This window comes from Phascolarctos cinereus, unplaced genomic scaffold, assembly GCF_003287225.1.
Source record: "Phascolarctos cinereus isolate Bilbo 61053 unplaced genomic scaffold, phaCin_HiC Scaffold_2;HRSCAF=192, whole genome shotgun sequence".
NCBI classification, from domain to species: domain Eukaryota; kingdom Metazoa; phylum Chordata; class Mammalia; order Diprotodontia; family Phascolarctidae; genus Phascolarctos; species Phascolarctos cinereus.
Genome location: NW_027555625.1, coordinates 70231465 through 70256333, shown reverse-complemented (window position 1 = coordinate 70256333; position 24869 = coordinate 70231465). Strand labels below are relative to the sequence as shown.

The window sequence follows — 24869 nt, the reverse complement described above, 5'->3', positions numbered from 1 at the left end:
ACAAAGAAGATCAAACATACAACTAGGAGAAGACAATAAAGTCAAAGCTCCTACCTCCAAAGACTTCAAGAAAAATGTGAATTGGTCTCAGGTTATGGAAGAGCTCAAAAAGGACTTTGAAAATCAAGTAAGAGAGGTAGAGGAAAAATTGGGAAGAAAAATGAGTCAACACCTTGGTAAAAGACACTCACAAAAATACTGAAGAAAATAACACCTTAAAAAATAGACTAACCCAAATGGCAAAAAAGGTCAAAAAACCAATGAAAAGAAGAATGCCTTAAATAGCAGAATTAGCCAAAATTGAAAAGGAGGTCCAGAAGCTCACTGAAGAAAATAATTCCTTAAAAATTAGAATGGAGCGAACAGAAGCTAATGACTCTGTGAGAAATCAAGAAATTATAAAATAAAACCAAAAGAATGAAAAAAAAAAGAGAAGACAATGTGAAATATCTCATTAGAAAAGCAACTGTCCTGGAAAATAGATCCAGGAGAGATAATTTGAAAATTATTGGACTGCCCGAAAGCCATGATTAAAAAAAATAGTTTACATATCATCTTTCAAGAAATCATCAAGGAAAACTGCCCTGATATTGTAGAGCCAGAGGGCAAAACAGAAATTGAAATAATCCACTAATCACCTCCTGAAAGAGATCCCCCAAAGCAAACTCCTAGGAATATTATAGCCAAATTCCAGAGTTCTCAGGTCAAGGAGAAAATATTGCAAGCAGCCAGAAAGAAACAATTCAAGTATTATAGAAACACAATCAGGATAACACAAGATTTAGCAGCTTCTACATTAAGGGATTGGAGGACTTGGAATATGATATTCCAGAATTCAGAGGAGCTAGGATTATAACCAAGAATCACCTGCCCAGCAAAACTAAGTATAATCTTCAGAGGAAAAAATTGACATGCAATGAAATAAAAGACTTTCAAGCATTCTTGATGAAAAGACCAGAGCTGAATAGAAAATTAGACTTTCAAATATAAGACTCAGGAGAAGCATGAAAAGGTAAGCAAGAAAGAGAAATCATAAGAGACTTATTAAAGTTGAACTGTTTACATTCCTACATGGAAAGATGATATTTGTAACTCATGAGACCTTTGTCATGAGGGAGGGAATATATATATACATATGTATACAGAAAGCACAGGGTGAGTTGCATATAAATGGATGATATATAAAAAATAATTTTGGGAGGGGGTTCTGGTTTGGCTTTATTAGAAGTAAGGAGCTTAAGAATGGAGTGAGTATGCAATGGCAGGAGAAACAGGCTGGAGAAGGTTTAAATGGAGCTAACTCTAAGCAGGAGTGTAGGGGGAGGAATAGGGGAAAAATGGGAGGGAGGAGGCAGGATGGGGTCAGACTCAAAGTGGACAGGCATCAGGCAGAAAGCTAGCAGGAGAGGGCTCAGAAAGGAGCTTCCTGGGAACTGTGAGTGGCCATCAGGGCCTGTTTCAGTTGCTCACAGATAACAAACATCACTACATTCCAGGAGCCCAAGCGGAGGAAGGAAGGCATGAACCCTTTGTAGAAGAATTAGGGTCCCTCCTTCTGAAGCATAGTGAGGGCTCAATGGCCAGCACTAGCATAATGTCCTGCGGCAGAGTTCATGTAGCTGGTCTTGACCACGTCCATGGGGGAAGCAATGATGGTGGTGCAGAAGCCAACCCCAAAGGCTGATGTGAAGTGGCATGGAGGGTCATCAGTCATGAGGTAGGCCTTCACGAGGGCATCTTTGATGAGATCATAGGTCACCAGCTCAGCACAGTTGACAGCATTGCAGGCAACATTGGGTGAAGTTACTTTCCATAGGCCCCAGAGCCCCTCCTCTCAGGTGATAGTCTTATAGGCATCCACTATGCCCTGGTATCTTCGGCTGCCACCTGCATGAGCCTGGGCCTGGAAATGTACCTTCTCCACATCTGTGGGTTGGGCTATGCCCACTTCCAATGCCCCTGTGGTGTAGCCTGCCAGGAGGTGGCTCCTAGTGCCTGCATGCTCTGATCCCTTGGTGTAGAACTGCTTGACAGAGTCATAGAAGCCAATTTGGACAGAGGCAAAACTCATCTGGCACTGCAACCCAGACACCAGCCCATTGTAGAGGATGCCAGGTCCCTCAGTCTTCACCATGGTCAGAATGGTGCCCGTGACATCTCGATACTGGGCAGTGGCAGAGGAAGATCTGTTGGCTCCCTGGCTCTCTCCGTGAATCTGCAGCCAGACTTTGGCTGTGTCCAGGGGGAAGGTGATGAGGTCAGCAATGCAGGTGGCAGTGCCACCCCCAAGGAACTTTACAGTGGCTGTTGGGGGCACGTCTGTAGCACATCCAACCATGACTATGCTGGCTTTCTGCTACTTCCAGGGAGGCAAAGGAGAAATGGAAAGATAGCCTCCACTGATTGAGCAAGACGAGAGATAGACGAACTCTGCCGGAGTCCTGATTTGGAGGGTCTCACAATAATGACACCTTGATCAAGCTTCTCAAGGTGTCCCGCTCTTCAAAGTTGCTCACAGCAACCATGGCCCACTTCCCTTGATTTTCCATAGAAAGTTGTTGGGAAACTGAACACCTAATGATCATACTATGTGCCCAGGACTGTAGAGGAAAACATGAGGAGGCGATGGGAGGCACGAGCCTACAGCAGAGTCTAGCATCCGGTGGGCTGGAGGGGCTTCCTAGCAGTCTCTCAGCTGCATTGCTAAAAGCTCTCAGTCTTGGAGGAGGTTGAGCACGCACTCTAAAAAATAAAATTAAGTGGTGAGAGAGGATTGTACTGGGATGAGGAGAAAGGGAGAGGTAAAATGGGGTAAATTATCTCGCAAGAGGCAAGATAAAGCTTCATAGTGGAGGGAAAGGGGGAGAGGTAAGAGGGAATGAATGAATCTTACTCTCATTGGATTTGATTTAAGGAGGGAATAACATACATAATCAGTTGGGTATGGAAATGTATCTTACCTACAGGAAAATAGAGAGGAAGTGGATGGGGGGGCGATGATAGAAGGGAGGGCAGATTGAGGGAGGGAGTAATCAGAAGCAAACGCTTTTGAGGGGCACAGGGTCTAAGGAGAGAATATGAAAAACGGAGCAGGGTAAGATACAGGGAAATATAGTTAGTCTTTCACAACATGACTATTACAGAAGTGTTTTGCATGACTACACATGTATAACTTACATTTAATTGCTTGCCTTCTCAATGAGGGATGCTGGGGAGGGAGGAAGGGAGAGAATTTGGAGCTCAGAGTTTTAAAAATGAATGTTAAAAAATTGTTTTACATGCAACTGGTAAATAAGATACATAGGCAAAGGCATATAGAAATCTATCCTGCCCTACAGGAAAATAGAAGGGAAGAGGGTAAAAGAAGTGGGGGGGGTCATGTGATAGAAGGGAGGGCAGATTGAGGGAGTAGTCAGAATGTGTGCCATCTTGGGGTGGGACAAGGGGAGATGGGGAGAAAATTTGGAACTCAAAATCCTGTGGAAATGAATGTTGAAAACTAAAAATTAATTAATAAAAAAATGAAAAAATGTATTTAACAAAAAAAAAAATCTATGAAGTGACCATGAGGTGAGGGTGGAATTTTCTCCGTGGCATCTGTGCTTCGCATGCTAGTTAGGCTTCGCAGAAAGGTACAGTTCCCACTTGGAAGAGGGGAAGTTGCAGTTTGAACAATTGAAGGAGAGGGCAGCATGGGGTAGTGTTTAGCTATGAAAGAAGATATGGTTGTTTTTGTTAGAAGCTCCATAACTGGCTATCAGGAAGGGCAGTATAAAACATAACTTTTTGCCTTCCAATTCGTTAATTACACACCCCTTATGGTCAAGCCACAGGCTTACAAAAATACCACAGCTGCACCCCAATAAAAAGCACATTGTTTAAGGTAGGAAGGTGTTATTGGAACTAATTCAATAATGCATTTTTATGGAAGCAGTGAATTAAAAAGTCAAATTACTTACCTTCCTGCATTTCAAAGACTGCTAAAAGAGGAAGGACAATGCAAATTTTCTAATCCATTTCTCTTCATTTTATAAAAGAGGAAATTGAAGTCCCTAGAATGGGCGAGGTTTGCTGAAGGTCATCTACCAAGATGATACAAAAGCCAGGACCAGGCCAGGGTTTTCAAAGGCTTTTGCTTCTATATCAGGTTACCTCCATGGTAAAGAAATTTAAAACTGGGAATTTGAATGATGCTGTATTCTCTGATTTGAATGGAACCACTGGAGCAGATTGATGGCTGATATTTCATGTCAGCTTGTCTAGTTGCAAAACCGTTTTCTTTTCATTATCTCATTTGAGTCTCGTGGTAACTTTGTGATATGAGTAGGACAAGTATTATTACTAACAGATTATACTTTGTAGATGAAGGAACTGAGGCACCAAACAAGTTGCACAATTTATCTATATTCACCCAACCAATAAGTGTCAGAAATTTAAGATTGCAGAATTCTAAGACTCCTTGACTCTAAGGTTACTTTCCTCTCTAAAAAGCCTTCGATTGGCTGAATTTTAGAGGCTACCTAGTGTCCAAACAGCCTCCTTTTTTACAGATAGGACAATGGAGGCCAGAATGCATATGGATTTGGACAGCGATGTTTTATATATATGTATAGGTTACATATATATACACACACATGCATCCATGTACACATGCACATGTGTATACATATATGCATACATGTGAGTATATATATATATATACATATATGTGTTTGTGTATATGTATATATTGTTTTTATATATGCATACCAATATTTTTGTATATGTATATAACCCCCTATATGTGTATACACACACATATAAACACACACATATTTTTATTTATGAGAGATATTGGAGAGCCCTGGATATAACTAAAGAAAGATCTGAGTTTGATTATTAGCTCTGTGAAGAATGCTATATGACTTTTGCAAATCAGTATACTTTTTGGCCCCCCATTTTCTTAATCTGTAAAAATAAATATGTATATATGTATAGACATATATGCCTATCTACATATACATTCATGTATATTATAATTTATGAAATATCTATCTCTATACATCTATATCTATTTACCTATCTATGTATTTATATACATACTCTCAGAGGTTAAATGCTTTCATTACCTCTCTCTGACATCACTGTGGTCTTACTATGTCAGCCCAGAACTGAGTGGGTGGGCTGTGTGGGATATAATCCATAAAGTGGATAATCCATGTGCAAATAAAGGAAAGTTGACTATGTACATCTCTGTGTGTTCTACACAGTAGATAATTAATTAATGAGGCTAATGATATAGGAGTGAAGCAGGTGATCTAGCAGTCTCCATTTAATAGAAAATGAGTTAAAAACTTTCATTCTGCTTGATTACTCTTCTCACTAAGAAAATGGTGCTTCTCACATGTAGAGAGATTTAAATAAATGGATTTTATGCTCTTGGGAATTTCTTGATCTTAATGACTTAGAGTTTATTGAAAAAGAAAAGAAAATGCTGGTGAGATTTTCATGTGGGAATGAGAGGATATAGAATAGCACATCTAAATACTTATTAGCTATGCTATCTGAGATAAATCATTTCCCTTTCTGGGTCTCAGTCTTCAAATATGCAAAATGATGACATTTTATGAACCCAGAGTTTTCTTCTTGCTCTGAAATTGTGTCAGATAAAGAACACTGAATTCTAAGATAGTGGGTTGAGGTTAAAGTTTTGGTTCTGTTACTATCTATATGACCTTTGACTAATCACTTTATTTTTCTGAGTTTGTTTCCTGATGTATATGTAATGGGGGTACTAGCAAATGAGGGCCCAGTCCTGGGAATATATGCATGTGTGGTGAGCCTGTTTCGTATGATGGAGGAGCCCATTTCTCCACTTAAGGTCATGTATAGGTTTTCCATTTATGTTTGCTATCTGATTGTAGTGTGGTAAGGACGGCCTTTTTCTATCAGTCGCTGAGCTGGAGCTGAATGAACAAACAAACCACTCTCACAGGAACAACTCAACTTTGCTTTCTTTCCCTGATGCAAATAATAAAGATGAACTGCTGTGAGCCTTTGGTTGGACCCTCTGTCCACTGGAGCTACCATGAGGTCATGAACATGTGGCATGGCCGTTTTCTGTCTCTGTTTAGTCTGCCCTTTCTTGCCGTTCGAGGAAGAAGTTTTAGAGATGGCTACAATCTTGCAGTCTTCAAAGATCAGGAGAGCAAACCTTGCAAGATCCAGGAATAGAAGTAGAACCAGAGGTTGGTTTGTAGTTGAGTCAGATGATGAACCAGTGAAGCCCTGAGGAATGAGTTTGTTAACCTAGTGCCACAGTGGATCTGCTGAAGATGCCATGTTTTTATGCTACAAGAGTATAACTTATCCAATGGCTATACCTCATTTTGGACTGAATTTGGTTGAGTGAATGCTTTGTAGTAACTGCTGTATATTTGAGTCCATTCTCCCCAAAGACTGAGGTGGTTCTTGTATGATGTCTCGGTGAATATCTTTCTATAAAAACTAATTGGAGCTAATTGTTTAAATGATACTGCAGCACAAATCAGTCAATACAGAGCATACATACTAATAATTTATATGGAAGGGAACATGCTGGAATAGAGGATTCCCCTCAGGATTAGTCCTAGAATCCTGAGGAGGAACATGTCGGAAGCCCACTTTTTGGGGACCCAAGTCATTGTGAGTGGGACTTGGATAAAAACCTCCTGAACTTATATGGCTATATATAGAACAAAGGGGATAGAATAGATAGTTTTAAAAGTTATTTCCAGCTCTCATATCATATTTTGAAATTATTTATTTAGGGCAAAAGAAGGACTTCAGAGATCATCAAATCTAACCCTTTCGTTTTAAAGATTAGAAAACCGAGGCACAGAGAAGTTAGATTACTTGCCTATGCTCACGTAGCTAGTAAGTATCTGAGTAAGGATATGAACCCAGGTCCAGCATTCTACTCCCTGCACCACCTTCTAGCATTCTGTATTATAAAGCCTTACATTTCCATTATTGAATGAACTAGTTTATAAACTAGAGCCATTAGTTTATATTCTAATCCTTCTGGCTCTTAATCCAATGACTGCATGATCTTCTTACAAAGATAGAATTCTGGTTCACTTCAATAAAACAAGTGATACTAGACTCCTATTATGCCCTCTACTAGATGTTGTAGAGGATATGAAAAAGAATTTACTCCCACTCCCAGTCCTCTACTCTCAAGAAGACTATATCACTTCTAGGCAATCAGTAAGAAAATTTCATTTTATATAGGACTTTACATAACGATCTTATTTGGCCCTATTGGCAAGATATGTAGAACTAGTATTGTTTCCCCTATCCTACGGATGGGGAAGCTGAGTACCAGACTTTTATTTGCTTATAGTCAAACAGTAACTAAGCAGCAGCTGAACTCTTATTTTAACCCACTTTGGTGGAGTGGTAGGGTAGTAATGATAATCACTATAATTTTGTTGTTGTTCAATTGTTTCTGACTCTTTGTGACCCCATTTGGGCTTTTCTTGGCAAAGATAATGGAGTGGTTTGCCATTTCTTTCTCCAGCTTATTTTACAGAAGAAACTGAGACAAACAGGCTTAAGTGACTTGCCCAGGGTCATACAGTTAGTAAGTGTCTAAGACCAGATATGAATTGAGAAGAATGAGTCATTCTAACTCCAGGTCTGGAGATCTATCTGTTGCGCTACTAACCTTCATATAGTGCTGTAAGGTTTGCAAAGCACTTTACAGGTATTATCTCTTTTTACACTCACAACAACCCTGGGAGGTAGGTGCTGTTATTATTCCCATTTTATAGATGAAGAAACTGAGACATACAGAGGTTAAGTGACTTGCCCAGGGTCACACAACTAATAAGTGTCTGAGAATGGACAAAGGACATGTTTGGGATCAGTTACAATCACACTTGTTAATATTTTCCTTGACTTAATCCCATCATTGCCACCTCATTCAGCTTTAATTTCTTCTCTAAAACAAGGGGATGAGACTAGAGGAGCTTTAAGACTCCTTCCAACTCTAAAATCCTGGAATATAAGTTCAAGGGAGATGCACATGAAGTAGTTGGAAAATAATAAAAGAGAGAATAGGTGCAATTAAACCAGAATGTATGATACATACAGTAAGTGCTATAAATAATCTATTTCTTTGACAAGTATGGAATAGGTCAATTAAGCTCTAAATATGGAGTGATAGCACTCTTCTGAAAATCTATTTAATACAGTCAAATTTTGGGAAACCCAGTCAATCCTTTTCAAAGGAGAAATTTAGAAATGTAGGGGTTAGCTTTCATCTAGATATGTGCACATTTTCTAGTGTTGGTACTGAACCTACCTTTTCCCTACCTTGGCAGCGCTCAGTTTGGCTCATCTACTGTGACTGTAGAACAGCTAAGAAATAAGAGATGAGAAGGAATTTTTAGAAGAGCACAAAAGAAAATTGTTTATCAGTTTCTTTGGTTCACTGTGAATCTGTTCCTTTCTGAAAGTAGAACAAGGACGTGAACATATTAGTAAACTAATAGTAATAAATATCTCACAAAGGGTTTTTCAGATATGCCTTGGTAACAGTAGGGCAAATTCTGCCCATGGACCTCAAGTTCTGGTACATCATAGGCTCATTGGAGCATAAATCTAAAGCTTAGAGGGACTTAAGAGACCATTTGTTTCAGCTTTGTTAGTTTATAGATGAGGCAGCCCCAGCCAAGGGAGTTCAAGTGACTTCTCTGAGGTCACACAAAAATGCCAGAAATAGAATTTGAATCCAGGTCCCAGGCTTATAGATCTAGAGCTAGAAGAGACATCAGAGGCCATATATTCAACACCTCATTTTCAGATGAGGAAACTAAGGCCTGGGAAAGTTGAATGACGTGTCCATGGTCACACAGATAAGTATCAGAGACAGAATTATGACCCAGATCTTCTCATTCTAAAGCCAGTGTTCTTTCGCTTGAACCAATTTTGTAACAACCTACAGAGATTTTGAATAGGGGCCAGATGATAGACTCTATTATTAAAATATTTAATAGATCCAAGAATGGAGAAATTTATCACAGAGTGTTGACTACCGGGTTATTACTTTTTTGGCCATGATTACCAATGAAAGAGATTGTAAAAGTGCATATGCTTCAAATTTATGTTGTGCTTTACAATTACCAAGTACTTTATTTTATTTTCCCCATGTAATAGTATTTTATTATTTCCAATTACATGTAAAGATAGTTTTCATTATTCACTTTTATAAGATTTTGAGTTCCAACTTTTTCTCCCTCCCACTATCCAGTATCCCCTCCCCAAACAGCAAGCAATCTAATGTAGATTATATATATGCACAATCATATCAATCATATTCCCACATTAGTCATTTTGTGAAAGAAGAATCAGAACAAAAGGGAAACACCATAAGAAAGAAAAAAGAAAAACAAAAGAAAAATGAACATAGTGTGCTTTGATCTGTATTCAGACTCCGTACTTCTTTCTTTGGATGTGGATGGCATTTTCCATCCTGGGTCTTTTGAAATTGTCTTGGATCATTCTATTTCTGAGAGCAGCTAAGTCTGTCATCGTTGATCATTGTACAGTGTTATTGTTGCTGTGTACAGTGTTCTTCTGGTTCTGCTCACTTCACTCAGCATCAGTTCATGTAAGTCTTTCCAGGTTTTCCTGAAATCTGCCTGCTCATCAGTTCTTCTAGAACAGTAATATTGCATTACATTTATATACCACAACTTATTCAGCCATTCCCCAGTTGACGGACATCCTCTCAATTTCCCACCGCAAAAAGAGCTACTGTGAGTATTTTTGTACATGTGGGTCCTTTTCCAATTTTGGGATACAGACCTGGTAGTGGTATTGCTGGATCAAAGGGTATGCACAGTTTTATAACCCTTTGGGCATAGTTCCAAATTGCTCTTTAGAATTGTTAGATCAGTTCACAACTCCACCAACAATGATTAATGTTCCAATTTTTCTGCGTCTTCTCCACCATTGTCACAAATTCAGTTGCCCCCAAGGCCTGCTTCTGGCTTGCTGGGCAAGGCTCTCGCTGGTGAGTCCTGCACTGTACTACCTTCCACTCTCACCCCAGTAAAACAATCCTTTTCTGCTGATCTTCCAAGTTGTTTAGTGCTGTAAACATTTCAGTTCACCCTTTTGTTGGTTTTTGCCCCTCCAGAATTAATTTTGAGGTATTATTTTAACATTGTTTGGAGGTGAATTTGGGAGACCTCAGGTGAGTCCCTACATTTACTCTGCCATCTTGGCTCTATCCCTTGAGTCCATGCTATTGTCTTCCTTTTGTTAAAGACACATCTGGAGTCCTAAGTTCATTCCCTGGTGACATACTTTGGGGAGGACATTGAAAAACTGGAGAGTATACACACAAGGATAACCAAGATGGTAATGGACTTTCTATGATCTTCTGTATGATAGGTGGTTGACAGAACTGGGGATGTTTAGCCTAAAGAAGTGAAGATCAGGGGGCAGGTAGGTAGTGCAGTGGATAGAGCACTGGCCCTGGAGTCAGGAGGACCTAAGTTCAAATCCAGCCTCAGACACTTCATACTTACTAGCTCTGTGACCCTGGACAAGTCACTTAACCCTATTGCCTGGCAAAAAACAAACAAAAAACAAACAAACAAACAAAAGCTTATGGAAATGATTGTTGAAAACTAAAAATTAATTACAAAGGTAAAGATCATAGGTTTATTCAGTCCTAGATTTGTAAGTGGAAGGAAGATTCAAAAGTCCTCTAGTCTAATTTCCTCATTTTACAGGTTAGGAAATTGAGGTCCAGGAAGATTATTAGGTCATATGTTCTAAGTGGTAGAGCCAGGAATTAAACCTGGGTTCTTTTAATATAAATTTAGCACATATCTCATCATACCGTGCTGCCTCCTACCTAGCTCTCTTAACCTTCCTCTTTTAAATATCCATAGCTCTACAACCACAGTATGATGGTGAATCTAAACGTCGTTTCAGAGAGCCCAGATCTCCTGTGTGTGTGTGTGTGTGTGTGTGTGTTGTGTGTGTGTGTGTGTGTGTGTGTGTGTGTATGTGTGTGTGTGTGTGTGTATGTGTGTGTGTGTGTGTGTGTGGTGGTAGGGGGTGGGACATAGAGTTATTTATGAACCCTTTATATGGGATATGAACAGCATTTACTGTCTTCCTGTTCCCAGCTCCCCAGCTCAACTTCTCTCTCTCTCTCTCTCTCTCTCTCTCTCTCTCTCTCTCTCTCTCTCTCTCTCTCTCTCTCTCTCTCTCTCTTTCTCTCTCATATTGTTTTAACATAAACCAACTAGGAATGAGAAAACCAGGAAATACAGGGAAAATTAGAATGAACATGCAAGGCACAATCAGTATCATTACATTTTGGTGGTAATATCAGGACTCCCAGGGGCTCAGACTCTAGTTGTGGAAACCCACTTCCTGATGGATGCCTTTATATTGACTTTGAATATGTTTGGTTCCTACTTTTCTCTGTACTTACTCTTTTCCTCTAGTATCATGTAAGCCCTTTGAGAGTAGGGACTATTTTTTTTGTATTTTAACACAGTTCCTGGCACAGAGCAGTTGCTTAATAAATGATTTTTGAATGAGTGAATACATGAACATATGATGCAACTGGTAGGATGACTAGAGAAAGGGAGAAAAAAGGAATATATGTATGTGGGACAGGAGGCCCATCAATGCCTTAGAAATACACATACAGTCATTGAATCAAGAGTTCAGCTGGCTCTTAGAGATCTCCAATCATCCAAAATTCTCAAGATTCTGAAATGAGGCCAGCATTTACTATAAACTGCAAAGGTGTGTGAGGTCAATAAAGTGATAGTCTTCAAGGATCATAAACCAACCCAATTTCATGTATTTGGAGGAGTAGTGCTGTAAATCATTGCATCTTCCATTTCACAGATCACCTTCCTGTTCTTCTCTCTTCCATAAGTCTTCCACAAAATTTAATTTTGTTTTCCCCTCATATTTTTTTCCAGAGGGCCTCTGAGGATTGAGACTGTACTTTAAAAAAGTAGGATAGCTCCTATAAAATAAAACAAAACAAATGGCAAAAGACAAACATAACAAAAGCATGAGTTACTGAACCTTTTGGTCCATGAACAAATAAGAATTGGGAAATAATAGATCTGGACCATGCCCCTGGCCTTTTAACAGATTTAACATTTAGTAAGCACTGGCTATGTATAGAGCACTATGATAGGTGCTAGAAATAAAGGAAATTTAGATAAGAAATTGTCCTTGACGTCATGGGACTTTTGATTTTATAGTAACACACAGGTCTAGGTAGTTATAATGCACAAAATGATATGATACATATGCTAAGGGCGTACAGTATGGCATATTGTATGTAGTCTAAGGAGTTCAATCCCTTACTGACTCAGGGGAATCAGGGAAGGCTTCATAAGGAATATACAATTGAGTTGGGCTTTAAAAGTTCTATAGGAATTGAACAGGTAAAGAAGGGAATGGAGAACAGTAAGTTTAAGAAAATCATAAGCAAAGGCACACATGAAAGGAAATTCAGGGTGGGGGGAGGGTGGTGACCCCATATAGTCCAGTTTGTATGAGAATAGGATCTATGAAGCAGGTGTAATTGAGATCAGAAAGGTGGCATGGTGCTACATTGTGGAAGGCTGTGAATGCCAGGCAAAAGAGCTTGAGCTTGACTCAGAGGGCAATCGCAAGCTCTGAAGATTTTTTATTTTGATAGAGTGGTGTGACCAGATGTACAGATAGGGAAGATTAGACTGTCAGTCATATGAAGGATGAATTAGAGGGAGAAAGTAGAGACATGAAAAATTGTTAGGAGCTAAGGCAAAAGTAGAGGTAGCTTATGATGAGGATGTGACTGTCAGCATTGAGAGGGAACATACTAGAGAGACAGATAGTACAGAAAGAGAGAAAAAGAAAAAGGAAGAGAGGGAGAGAGAAAGAGAGACAGAGATAGCAGCAAAGGGGGAGTGGGGGTAAACAGGAAGAAAGGAACTGATCGCAGAATAAAACTCCCCAAGCATCCACTTGGGTTGGCACCAGGCAAAGTATGTTGTGCATGCTTGAAGGACTGAGACCCTTTATAAGTGGTACATGGAATGAGATGATCCTAATTACTTAAAGGTAGAATCCAATCTATGGTGGGCCTTCCTGATAATGCTTTAAATAGCACCCTGATGATTGTCTATGAATGTGTTATACAAGAATCAGTTTAATTAAGTTTGAAACTACTCATTACTAGAAGGCCAAACATAGATGGATTTTCTTTGATCATATTATAGTTATAATCTGGATTGGTGGTAACAGTAACCATACCAGTAAACTAATGGATTTCATGTATTTAAGATCTACCATATCTCCATAATATTTTGGGTTACTCTCATGGGTTCAGAGAGGTGCCAAAGTTAATAATAAGGGAGAGTCAAATGGAAGAGAAGGCAAGTGAGGAGAAAGGAATGATTATCAGAGCAGGGATATCCTGTGACCTATGTTTCTGGCTGTTGTAATTACTGGTACTTTCTCTATTTTCGTACAGGAGTGTGCTGGTAAATATTTAACATGGTTATTAATATGTTAACGTGGTTGCTTCCCCCCAAAAAGTACGTATGGAACACTTTTAAGTTTAATTTGTATTATTAATATTTTCTCCATCTCTTTCTCAAGTCTAGACAATCAACAAAGCAGTATATCAAGTCATAATTTGTGGCCTTTGCTGATTGCTGAGGTATAAATGTTCATCATGAAAATTAAGAATCAGCCCTCCCAGATTTGAGCCGGTTCCAGCACACCCCTGTCTGATATGACAGATTTAGGATTCCAGTGTGATCTCTTTCTGTCAGCTTCGTGAGGCCTTCACTCCTTTTGTGATGGAAGGTTAGTATCTAGGAGACATCAGAGAGAACAGGGGGGTTCAGAGGCTAAAGGGGAATATTTGAGCTTTAAAAATGGCAGATGGAGATGAAGCAGGGGTAGTCTTTTGGTCCTCTTCACTCAGCTGCTCTTTAGAAGGGAAACAGCAAAGTTTCTACAATGTTCTCTAGTTTTCATGCTGTGCTGAAACCAAGACACATCAGATACATACTAGGGAAGTTGTTTTGCTTTGAAAATCTTTGTAATTGAAATTATTTGTTTTCAATATATCCTCTCACCCCCTGGTATTTCATTCATATTTTAAGTAAATTTTTCTTTTCCTCATGTGATTTAAGGTCCTGTGATAAGTCTTCAGGGGCCTAAAAATGAGAAAGTCATTAGTAGGGGTTGTGTGATAATATTAGAAAGAGCTTTCAAGCTAAAGTTAAGGTAGATTCCTACAGGAACAACAAAAAACAGATCAGGTGACATGGGGTCGATCTTTTGCCCTTCTTTACATTTCTAGCACTTAGCACAGTATCTGACATATAGCAGATGTCAAATGTTTGTTGATTGATTGACTAGTCTCAGATGGCACAGTAACTAGCTTTGTGATCATGGGCAAGTTACTCAAATATCTGTGTCTCAGTTTCTTCTTCTGCAAAATGTTAACTAAAGGTCTACCTCATGAGGTTAGTGTGAGGCCAGGTCAAGAAAACAAATAGAAGTGCTCAGCAAGAAATCTATTGCTATTAATTAAATGGATCCTATTGGCCTGAAAGAATTAATGTATCTAGAAATTATAAGCACTTTTTCACTGGTCAGATTTATCTTAAAATTTACAAGGTCACTGACAGGAAGAAATATGACAAATACTATTATTTCCATTTAGGAAATGAGGGAAATGAGGCATGGGAAAGTTTAGCTACCTGTCCTAATTTTTTTTGTTTTACATATGCTTATATCATAAAAGGGTAAAATGGCACGTGTGCTGTATGATGCACCAACCTCTTCTGATTGCAGAAATAATTATAGCATCAAAGAGTCAGAAAGAGTCAGAGGTCGCCTAGTCAATTCCTGGCTGATCCAAGAACCCTCTCTACAAAATCCCTGTCTGCAAAAGGACTGCGAATCAGTCGTATAATGACTGATATTTGTACCCTCCTGTGGCAGCCCATTATATTTTGGGTCAGAGCAAATTCTTTGGAAGTTTTCCTGATATCATGTCAAAATCAGCATCTTTTCAACTTCTGCTCCTTACGTCTAGTTTTGATCTCTGGACATAAGTAAAACAAGTCTAATCCATCTTCCACATTAGATGTTTAAAGAGAATGATCATATCTTCTGTTCTGTGGGCTGAATATTCACACCTGGCCTACTGTCATAAATTTGTCAATAAAAACACGGCATTAGGCAAAAAAAAATGGGGCAGTTCCATAAGAATAATGTTATCAAGGAGTAATCCTCCAAACTAGATTATAGAAAGATTTTGTTGGTTTTGGTTAACATTTATTAACACTGAAGCTGTTTGGGGGACTGTTAAACACGATATGGGTTTATGTGCCTTCCTTTACAAGCAGATCAAATGAGATACTATTTGTAAAATGTTTAGCATAGTGCCTGTCAAATAGTAGTCACGTAATAAATGCTTGGTTACTTTCTCCCCTTTTCCTTGATCCATTGGTATGAATGAAAGACTGAAAAGTCTTATTTTCAGAAGAAAATCTATTGTAAAAACAATCTTTTAATACACAAGAAGATAACTTTTACCCAAGTTCTCAAATTCTAAATGCAGTTCTTTTTCTAATTCTTGACATTTTGTAGGTAAGAGAATGGAATTCACACCAAATCTTGCCAATTAATCAGCAATTGTCAGTAAGCCTTTATATTAAGTGCTAACTATATGCCAGGAATTGCACTAAGCAACTCCATAACAATGTCTAACAGTGGGCTGCCATACTCATTGAGTTGGCAGTCCCTTAGCTATTAGCCACCAAGACAAAATGGCAGTTTGTCCAGGATACATCAGCCCAGCCAGGGTGTTTGTGGCCTTTCTGGGTTCTGCGTTTCAGCAGATCTGAGATGTCTTCCCAATCTGAAATAACCCCTAAACTCCCAGAATATTCCCTTTTAAGAAACTGACAACATTCTTTCCTGGAAACAAATGTGGTTGAGATGATGAAGAGAGGGCGGTTTGTTTTGGCAGTGGTGGCTATATAAGAACAGGGAATCTAGTACCATATAAAACAGACTTCATAAATTCTTGTAGTCTATAAATTCTGATGAAAAAAAATTCATTTTCTTCTCAGACCTGGAGGAAGGAGTCATTACTTTCTCTATATATTTTGTTTTGTTTCGTTTTATTTGTTTCTGTAGATTGCAAAAGATACCCTGGCACAGATATACACATATACACACAGCCTGGGTGCTTAGGCTCCAGGCTGTTTTGGAACACTATGAGAACAATTATGGAAGTTTTTAATTCGTTCAAAGTGCAAATGTGGAAAGTAAACATTGCCAACCTCACTGTTTTAGTTTTTATTTGTGAATAATGAATAATTTGTTTTAGAACCGTAGAACTGCTCAAACATACTGTCCAGTGATCTAACCTTGTCATTTAAAAATTGCTGGTTAGATGCAATAATTGTATATTGGAACTTAAGAACGTGTCTTAAGCGTCTGGAATATTTTGGAAATTCGGTTCTCTAAAAGTCTTCCGTATCTAAATTCTCATCCTCATTCTCATCTCGATATTATTGGCTTAGAGGCTGGGCTTGTAATTTCATTGGTGTAGGGAATTCTCAGGTGAGAGTTGTATTAATACTAATAGTCATCTTTTTCTGAAACTTATAGTCTTAATGAGTTGTTGAAAAGATAACAAATGTAACAAACATGTTAAATTTGAACAAATGTTTATGTTTACATGTTATAATATTAATTATAGTTAGCAGTTGTAGTTTGTTTCGCAAACTATTTTATATGTTATTTAATTTGGTCTCTCACAGTAGCCTTGTGACATAGATATTGCCATCATTTTACAGATGATAAAACTGAAGTTGAGAGAATTTGTGACTTGTCTGAAGTCACAGTGTTAGAAAGTGTCTGAGGTAGGATTTGAACTCAGGTCTTAATGACTTCAAGTCCAATTCATTATACATTGTGCCACTTAAGCAGTCAGGTTGAAATGGTGGAGAAGCTGGAACAAACTAGAAGTAGCCCAAAAGTTAGAAACAGGATGAAATTTGGTGTTTGCTAACTCCTTCTGACCAAAAAGGATAGTGCTGTGAGTGTACCACCTCTAACAGCTTATGTTACTGATGTCATTGCCAGACTTGGTCTTGGCAGATAAAACAATCATCATTTATGTCTTAATTTGGATTTATCAACTTAAATCAATTTAAATTGCACAAGAAGTAACCTAATGCATTAAAATGGTAGACCTGGAGGAGGGCTAAGAAGAGCAAATATTCTATCTGGAAGACATCTTAGAACATAGGCTCCTAGGATTTATGCCTGGGAGAGACCTAGTCCTACTGCCTAATTTTAATGTTAATGATTTATTACAAAGTCAATATCAGGAAGGTAGTTGGTATATTTAATAGAGTGCCAAAATTGGAGTCAAGAAGACCTTAGCTGGAATCCTGCCTCAGACATTTATGAGCTGTGTGACCCTGGGAAAGTCACTTAACTTCTCTGGGCTTCAGTTTCCTCATCTGTCAAATGGGGTTAATAACAATGCCTACCTCTAAGAGTTACTGCAAAGATTAAATCATATAATATATGTAAAGTGCTTTGTAAAATGTAAAAGTGCCATATAAATGCTAGCTTTTGTTATTAGTAGTAAACATCAACAGAGTAAATTAAGCCTTCTTTGTAAGAATTTGCATTTAAACAAGCTAATTATATTTTATAAAATATCCTCCTGGCTTTTGAGGTACTTCTTCTAATTCTCTGATTTTGTGTTTTTTTTTTCTGTTATTTCATGCAGATTTTTGTTTTCTTTATTTTCTTCATACTTAAAGAGTTTTAAATGCATTATAGTGTTCCGTCTTCTTAATAAGCTACAATGTATTAAATCATTTACTTTTATTAGACATAGAGGTTGTTTTTAGGCATTATTTATATATTTATTTATTTTTAGGTTACAAATAATATTGCTGTGAAAAATTTTGAAAAAGTCATTTTTGTTTTTTAATAGTATTTTATTTTTCTCTAATTACATATAAAAACTACTTTTAACATTCATTTTTTGTTAAAGTTTTCAGTTCCAAATTCTGTCCTTTCCTCTTTCCATTTTCCCGTCGTTGACACTGTAAGTCTGATACAGGTTATTTATGTGCAATCATTATTAGTAATTAGCAATATTAATAATATTCATCATTTTGTGAAAGAAAACTCAATTCCCAACCCCCCCCCAAAAAAGTTTTATGTTTCAATCTGTATTCAGACTCCTTCAATTCTTTCTCTAGAGGCTGAAAGCATTTTCATCATGAGTCCTTTGGGATTGGCTTAGATCATTGTATTGTTAAAAATGGCTAAGTCATTCACAATTGTTCATCATACAATATTGCTGTTACTGTGTGCAGTGTTCTCCTGGTTCTGCTTACTTCACCCTGCATCGGTTCATGTAAAGTCTTTCTAGATTCTTCTGAAATCATCCTGCTCATCATTTCTTATAGCACAATAAATATTCTCTTACATTCATATACTACAACTTGTTCAGCCTTCCTCAATTAATGGGCATCTTCTCAATTTTTAATTCTTAGCCACCACAAAAAGCAAGTATAAATAGTTTTTTGCACAAATAGATCCTTCCCTCTCCCCTCCTCCTTTTTCAAAAAATCTTTTTGGTGTGCAGACCTAGTAGAGGTATTGCTGGATCAAATGGTATGCACAGTTTTATCACTATTATTATCTTTAATGATACTTTCAGAGTTCATTTGAAATGCCATTCCAATGGAATTTTGGGGTCAAAAGTATTGTTTTTTCCTGTTAACTTGTATTCTATACTTCCAGATGGTTCCCCCCCTTCCTCTCCCCGTTCCAATCAAACATATGTACGTCCACTAGCAATGAATGAGCATTATGTTTCTTCATGATTTATCTGGCTTCAAGTTTCATTGTTCTCATTTTGGAGGGTTTTTTTGTGTTATGGGTAGTACTTCAAAGAAGTTTTAATTTGTATTACTTCAGTTATTAGTGAGATTGAGCATTTTTTTCAAGTAATTATTAACAATTTTTCCCCCCCAAAAGTGTTTTTTGTCCTTTTCTCATCTATACATTGCAGACTGGGAGATTGTAAGTTTTTAGATGTCAGGTGTTTCTCTTCTATATTTAATATACATATTTTCCTGAAACATTACTTTTCCCTTTTGATTATGTTGTTTCTGTAGTATGTTGTTGTTCAATCCTTTTTGGTCTTTTTTGACTCTTCGTGACCCCATTTGAGGTTTCTTGACAAAGATACTGGAATGGTTTGTCATTTCATTCTCCAGCTTATTTTACAGATGAGGAGCTGGGGCAAACAGGATCAAGTGACTTGCTCAGGGTCACATAACTAGTAGGTGTCTGAGGTCAGATCTGAGCTCAAGAAGATGAGTCTTCCTGACTCTAGGCCTGGTAGTCTATGCACTAAGCCACCTAGCTACCCCTTCTGCAGTATAGGATTTAAAAAAAAAATGTAGTTAAGTCCATATATCTCTCTACCTATCTTATCTTCAATGTATATAACAGGAAAAATGCACTTCCCCTCCACAACTGAGACGAATACATATTTCTGTTGGCTGAGTGGATAGAGCTCTGAGCCTGAAGTCAGGAAGACTTAAGTTCAAATCTGGCCTCAGATACTTACTAGCTGTGTGACCCTGGACAAGTCACTTAACCTGTTTGCCTTAATCCACTGGAAAAGGAAATGGCAAACCACTCTTATATTTTTTGCCAACAAAACTCCATGGACAATGTCCAGAAAGAGTTGGAGAGGACAGAAAGACTGAACAACAACAACATCTCAACCTTTACTTTATAAATTAAAACAAAACAAAATAACATTTTGTTTTTAGATCACCTTCATTAATGAATGTGACCCTCTCCACTCCCTGATAAGCCGCCTCTTGTAAAAAAAAAATGAAAAGAAATGGGGGCAGAGAGGCAATTCTGCATGTATCAACACAATCTGAAAGTATATGCAGTGTATCATATCCATAGTACCTCACCTCTACAAAATTGAGAAAGAAGTGCATTTTTCTTGCCCCTTCCGTGGTATTTGTTATAATTATACATCATTCAGTATCTTTTTCTTTCTTTCTTTTTCTTTCCATTTAAATTGTTGTAGTAATTTCTACTCCTGTTGTTTTGAAAAGGAGGGCATAGGTTCAGAAGAATGCAGAGACTTCCCCAACATCATTTAGCTAACCAGGGACAATGCCAGGACTAAAGTCTATTGAATCCCATTATATCATAAGCATTATCTCCCAGAAGTATTTGCATCTTGAAACCTCCTTTCCCACTGTGGAATAAAGCCTTTGTTTTTGTGAAAGGAATTTTATGCATTACTGAGCAAGTAAGAGAGGGGGCAACATCCTTGAAATCAGACCATTTAGGCCAACAACTCCTTCACCTGCCCATTAAGCCACTCTGAAAAATTTAAAAAAAAATAACAATCAGGTCTCTTCTAAATTTGCCTATCCTTTCTTGTACAAGGAGATCTTTGGCTAGGAAATCCTATTAGATACCTAACCTATTTGTTCACCATTGTGACACATGTAACTCTTTTCAGTGTAGAATGTTTTGATCATGAAGAAAGGACAATGAAATATGTATGAACGACTCTGTGAGGCAGTAGGTAGGAAAAGTGAGAAAATCAGTCTCCTTCCTTCCTTCCTTCCTTCCTTCCTTCCTTCCTTCCTTCCTTCCTTCCTTCCTTCCTTCTTCCTTCCTTCTTCCTTCCTTCCTTCCTTCCTTCCTTCCTTCCTTCCTTCCTTCCTTCCTTCCTTCCACATCACAGTGCTGTAACCACACTGGAGCACTCAGAAAGATTGGCACAGGCCCTGTTTAGAAATTTCCCCTTCCTAGTTACTTCTGAGATAATGAAGAGTTCTGTACTGGCCCCAGCTGTGATGGTATTTCTGGAGCAGCAATAGTGTACTTTGAATCCTTAAACTGCTATCTAGGACCACTTTCTTCTAGTACTTCAGCAGAAGTTGGCAGGGTAAGTTTGCCTCCAATGTGCTTTTTCCCTTTACCAGTGTCTGACTAAATTGTCAGTCCTGATTAGGATTGTCAAGTATGACTTTTGTCCCTGATTTTGACTGACAGCTCAATCAAGCAATTGTATTGCTGGAAAAGAATGGATTGGTTTTTGTTACCTAAATCTTTTGTGTGTCCCATAAGTGATTCTACAATTTTAGTATAAAGTCTTAGTGTGTGGGTCTGCCCAAAACACTTTCCTTTCTACCCTACAACAAGTTAATTGCGTTTTAAATTTTAGTGGTGTTTTCTGAGTAGAAGATTACTTTCCTGCCTTTCTGTTGTATGATTCACCAGGCTTTTATTTCCATCCCTGTGTGACCTTGGGCAAGTATGTTAACCTCTCATTTTATTTTCTTACATCAGGCTCACAGCAGAATGAATTGTTTAAGGGTTTCATGTTTTCCCTTTGGTTTATTAAAATCACAATTAGATAAATTCCTGAGGTATATTGTTTCTAACAAAGACTTTCTTTTTCTTGTGCAGATCAGCTCATAAATATTCAAAGGATCATGTTCTAGAAAGTGTCCTAGCTTAATACCAGCTGATGAATTTCAAGTATGAGACATTACAGAAGTCCAGTGTTTGTTAAATTCATTTAAATTTCTCTTTTTCTTCTTTTTTTCTGCCTTTTTACCAGGTGGTAAATTAGGAGAAAATCATATGCGCTAAAGACAATGAAGAAGGTCTGCATTCTCAGATCTCCCACCTCACAAGCAGTTGCAAAGGTTGGCCTAATTATACTTTCTCAATTTAAGACATCCAAAGAACTTGGATTTCGGGAAGCTGCTCTGATTTCCTTATGAGCACAATAGGAAGAAAGAAATAAATTATTCCAGAATGTTAGCTATGCAGCATACACTGTTTAGTGGCCTTGATGGTGGGACCCTTTCTGAAACTATGTCAGCCACAAAGTCCTCTTAAAGGGGCAACATTTGGAGACTTTGCTATCCTTTAGGCAGCATGACGTGACCAGAGTGTAGGACTCAAAATCAGGAAGTCCTGCTTTTAAATACTTCCTCATGTATCTTCTATCTGTGTGACACTGGGTGAGTCACTACTTTTTAAAGCCTTAGATTCCTTACTTCTTTAAGGTCATAGGATGATAAATCCAGAGATGAAGGGACCTCAGAGGTTGCCTGTTCCAACCTTTTAATTTTACAGATGAGGAAACTGAGGTCCAGGGTTGTTAAGTGATTTACTCAAAGTCACATGGGTAACAATAATCATAATGAGGCATATGAGCACTCTGACTCCATTTCTTCATCTATAAGGTGGGGTTAATAATAATACATACGTCAGATGGTTGTTATAAGGATCAAGTGGGATAATAATGTATGTAAAGTGCTTTGCAAACCTTAATACTCCTTATTAATGTGAGCTGTTATTATCTCCAAAGCCTCTAGTGAAATTTAAAGTGCTGATGCCTGGTGGGTAAGATACTTAAAATATGCAAACACCTGTGACCCTGACAGATCTTTGAAAAGTATTCAGCCATGTTATCCCTACTGGTTGTAGCCTGGTAGGAAAAAAAAAATGCATTAGTTGTAGTAAGCGTAGAAAGGCAATTGTGTGATGTGACAGGATGACTGATGGACACATAGACATAAAACCTGGCTGAGCAGGGGCTCTAATACTACCTCTTCATGTGTCCATGAGCTGATTATTATCATTTTCTGAGCCTCAGTTTTCTTACCTGTAAAAATGGTATAATAATTCTCTCATTACTCCCTTTACTTCCTTCATAGGGCTGTTAGAAAAAAATGTGCTAGATGAAATTATAATTATTACACATTTAGAATTATCATGGATTTTGAAATTTAAGATAATAATTATTAATTATAATGATACTGTATTTTTCTAAAGATATACATAAATATGAATGATTTTTAGAAAATTGTTCACCTTCAACAACTATCGAGTCATGCCGGGATATGGTTGAAGTAAACAAGTTTGTTTTACATGGGCTAACACTTAAAAGTCAACACTTTTCAGGGGTTAAATGTCCATTCAGTAGTCCTGTTTTCATTTTCAGCATTGTTTTTCTCTATTCCTTTCTGCAGTAAACAGTAAACGGCAGGTTGGAGAAATGGGAAAAAAAAATAACCTAGGCTTAAAGTGCTTGAGTTTCTGGAAACCTGAATTCTTTTTCTGGCTGTTCTGCTTACTAGTTGTATGATACTTGAGAAGTCACTCTCTGAGCTTTATTTCCCTTACCTGTTTTAAAAAAAAGAAATACAAAATAAAACAACCAGCCAAAGAAAAGAAACTTTCTACTAAACCCTGTTATGGCAGGGTTTTGAGATTGGATTGGCATCAATATTGCCTCTTAGCCCTTAGAATGATTTGGGACTAATGGGCTCTTTGAGCTGGAAAGTGGATTTTTCTCAGACTGGATACTTCTTAAGTGGAGACACGGAGACAGACATACACACACAAACACACACACACACACACAGAGTATTCGAGACATAAGGATTAGGAACTTCAAGATTGGCAGAAGTAGAGACATAACATTCCCAGACTGATTCAGTATTTAATGAGCATTGCTAGAAAAGGAAAGCCTCAATGTCACAGGGGTGCCAGGTGAAAGTAGAAACTGAAAGGTCAAAGCAAAAGGAGAGCTGCAGCTGTATTTAGTAACCCACCTCAGCTCTGCCTTATTCTCATTCTTGTCCTCTTGGTTCACCTCCTACTCCCCACCACTGCTACCACGGCCATGCCCAGAGGTCTGCTGCGTGGAGACAAGGCCCCAACTTTGAGGCGGACACCGCTGTCACCTGCATCTATTTACACAACTTCCTTGGACATCCATGGGACATGTTTTTTTCCCACCCTTGGGAATTTCCTCCAGAGTACACAACAGAGCTGGGTCATGCTGCAAAACTGGCCCCAGAATTTGCCAAGCAGAATGTCAAGATGATCTCCCTTTCTATCAATACCTACGATAGAGATAAGCCCACAAAGAAGCTGCCTTTTTCTAGTGAAAATTGATCACAAATGTGACTTAGCCATCAAGTTGGACAATTTAAATCCAAATGAGCAGGATGGGAAGGGCGTGCCTGTGACAGCTCAAGTGGTATTTATTTTTGGCCCTTTAAGAAGTTGAAGTTGTGTATCCTCTAACCAGAAACTACTGGCAGGAGCTTTCAGGAGATCCTCAGAGTGGTTGATTCCCCTCAGTTGATAGCATACAGGAAGATTGCTATTCCTGTTGACTGAAAAGCTGGAGATAGTATTATGGTTATTCTAGTTATTTCTAAAGAGGTGGCCAAAAATCTGTGTCCTAAAGGCATCTTCACCAAAGAGCTTTCTTCAGACAAGAAATACCTACAGTATACCCCTCAGCTGTAGGTTACTACAGCAAGACCATGCTGGAGTATGCCTGGGGCTCCCTTAAAGATTTCTACCAGAAAGGATACCAGCTTGTCAATCATATCTTCCTTCAGAAATTGATGCAAACATCTTGGGATGATGAAAGTTGGAAGTCTTTGGGCTGCTCTACTGATGGCTTTTTAGATGAAAATGGCCCTAAAAAGTCACCCTTGATTTCTCTCCTTGTGTCTTTATCAGCATTGCATTTGGGCCATTGAATTCCCTTGGTACTCTGCTGGCTATCTCTGTGACTTGCGTTGTTTGGGATTTAAATCCTTGTGAGATCTAATGTAATCTTCACAGTCATTCAGCTAGTATCATTGGCATGTGAGAAAGAGGCTACTTAGGAGCATTGGAGGAGTAGGACTTCTTTAACTGGTCTAATAGAAAAATCATCTTTTTTC

At 38.2% G+C, this 24869-nt stretch overlaps 2 pseudogenes; one reads left to right on the top strand and one right to left on the bottom strand.

The window, feature by feature from the left end:
* Positions 1-1411: 1411 nt before the first annotated feature.
* Positions 1412-2338, bottom strand: LOC110192163 (dicarboxylate carrier UCP2 pseudogene; annotated as a pseudogene).
* A 21471-nt stretch (positions 2339-23809) lies between these two features.
* Positions 23810-24444, top strand: LOC110192141 (peroxiredoxin-6 pseudogene; annotated as a pseudogene).
* Positions 24445-24869: the final 425 nt, after the last annotated feature.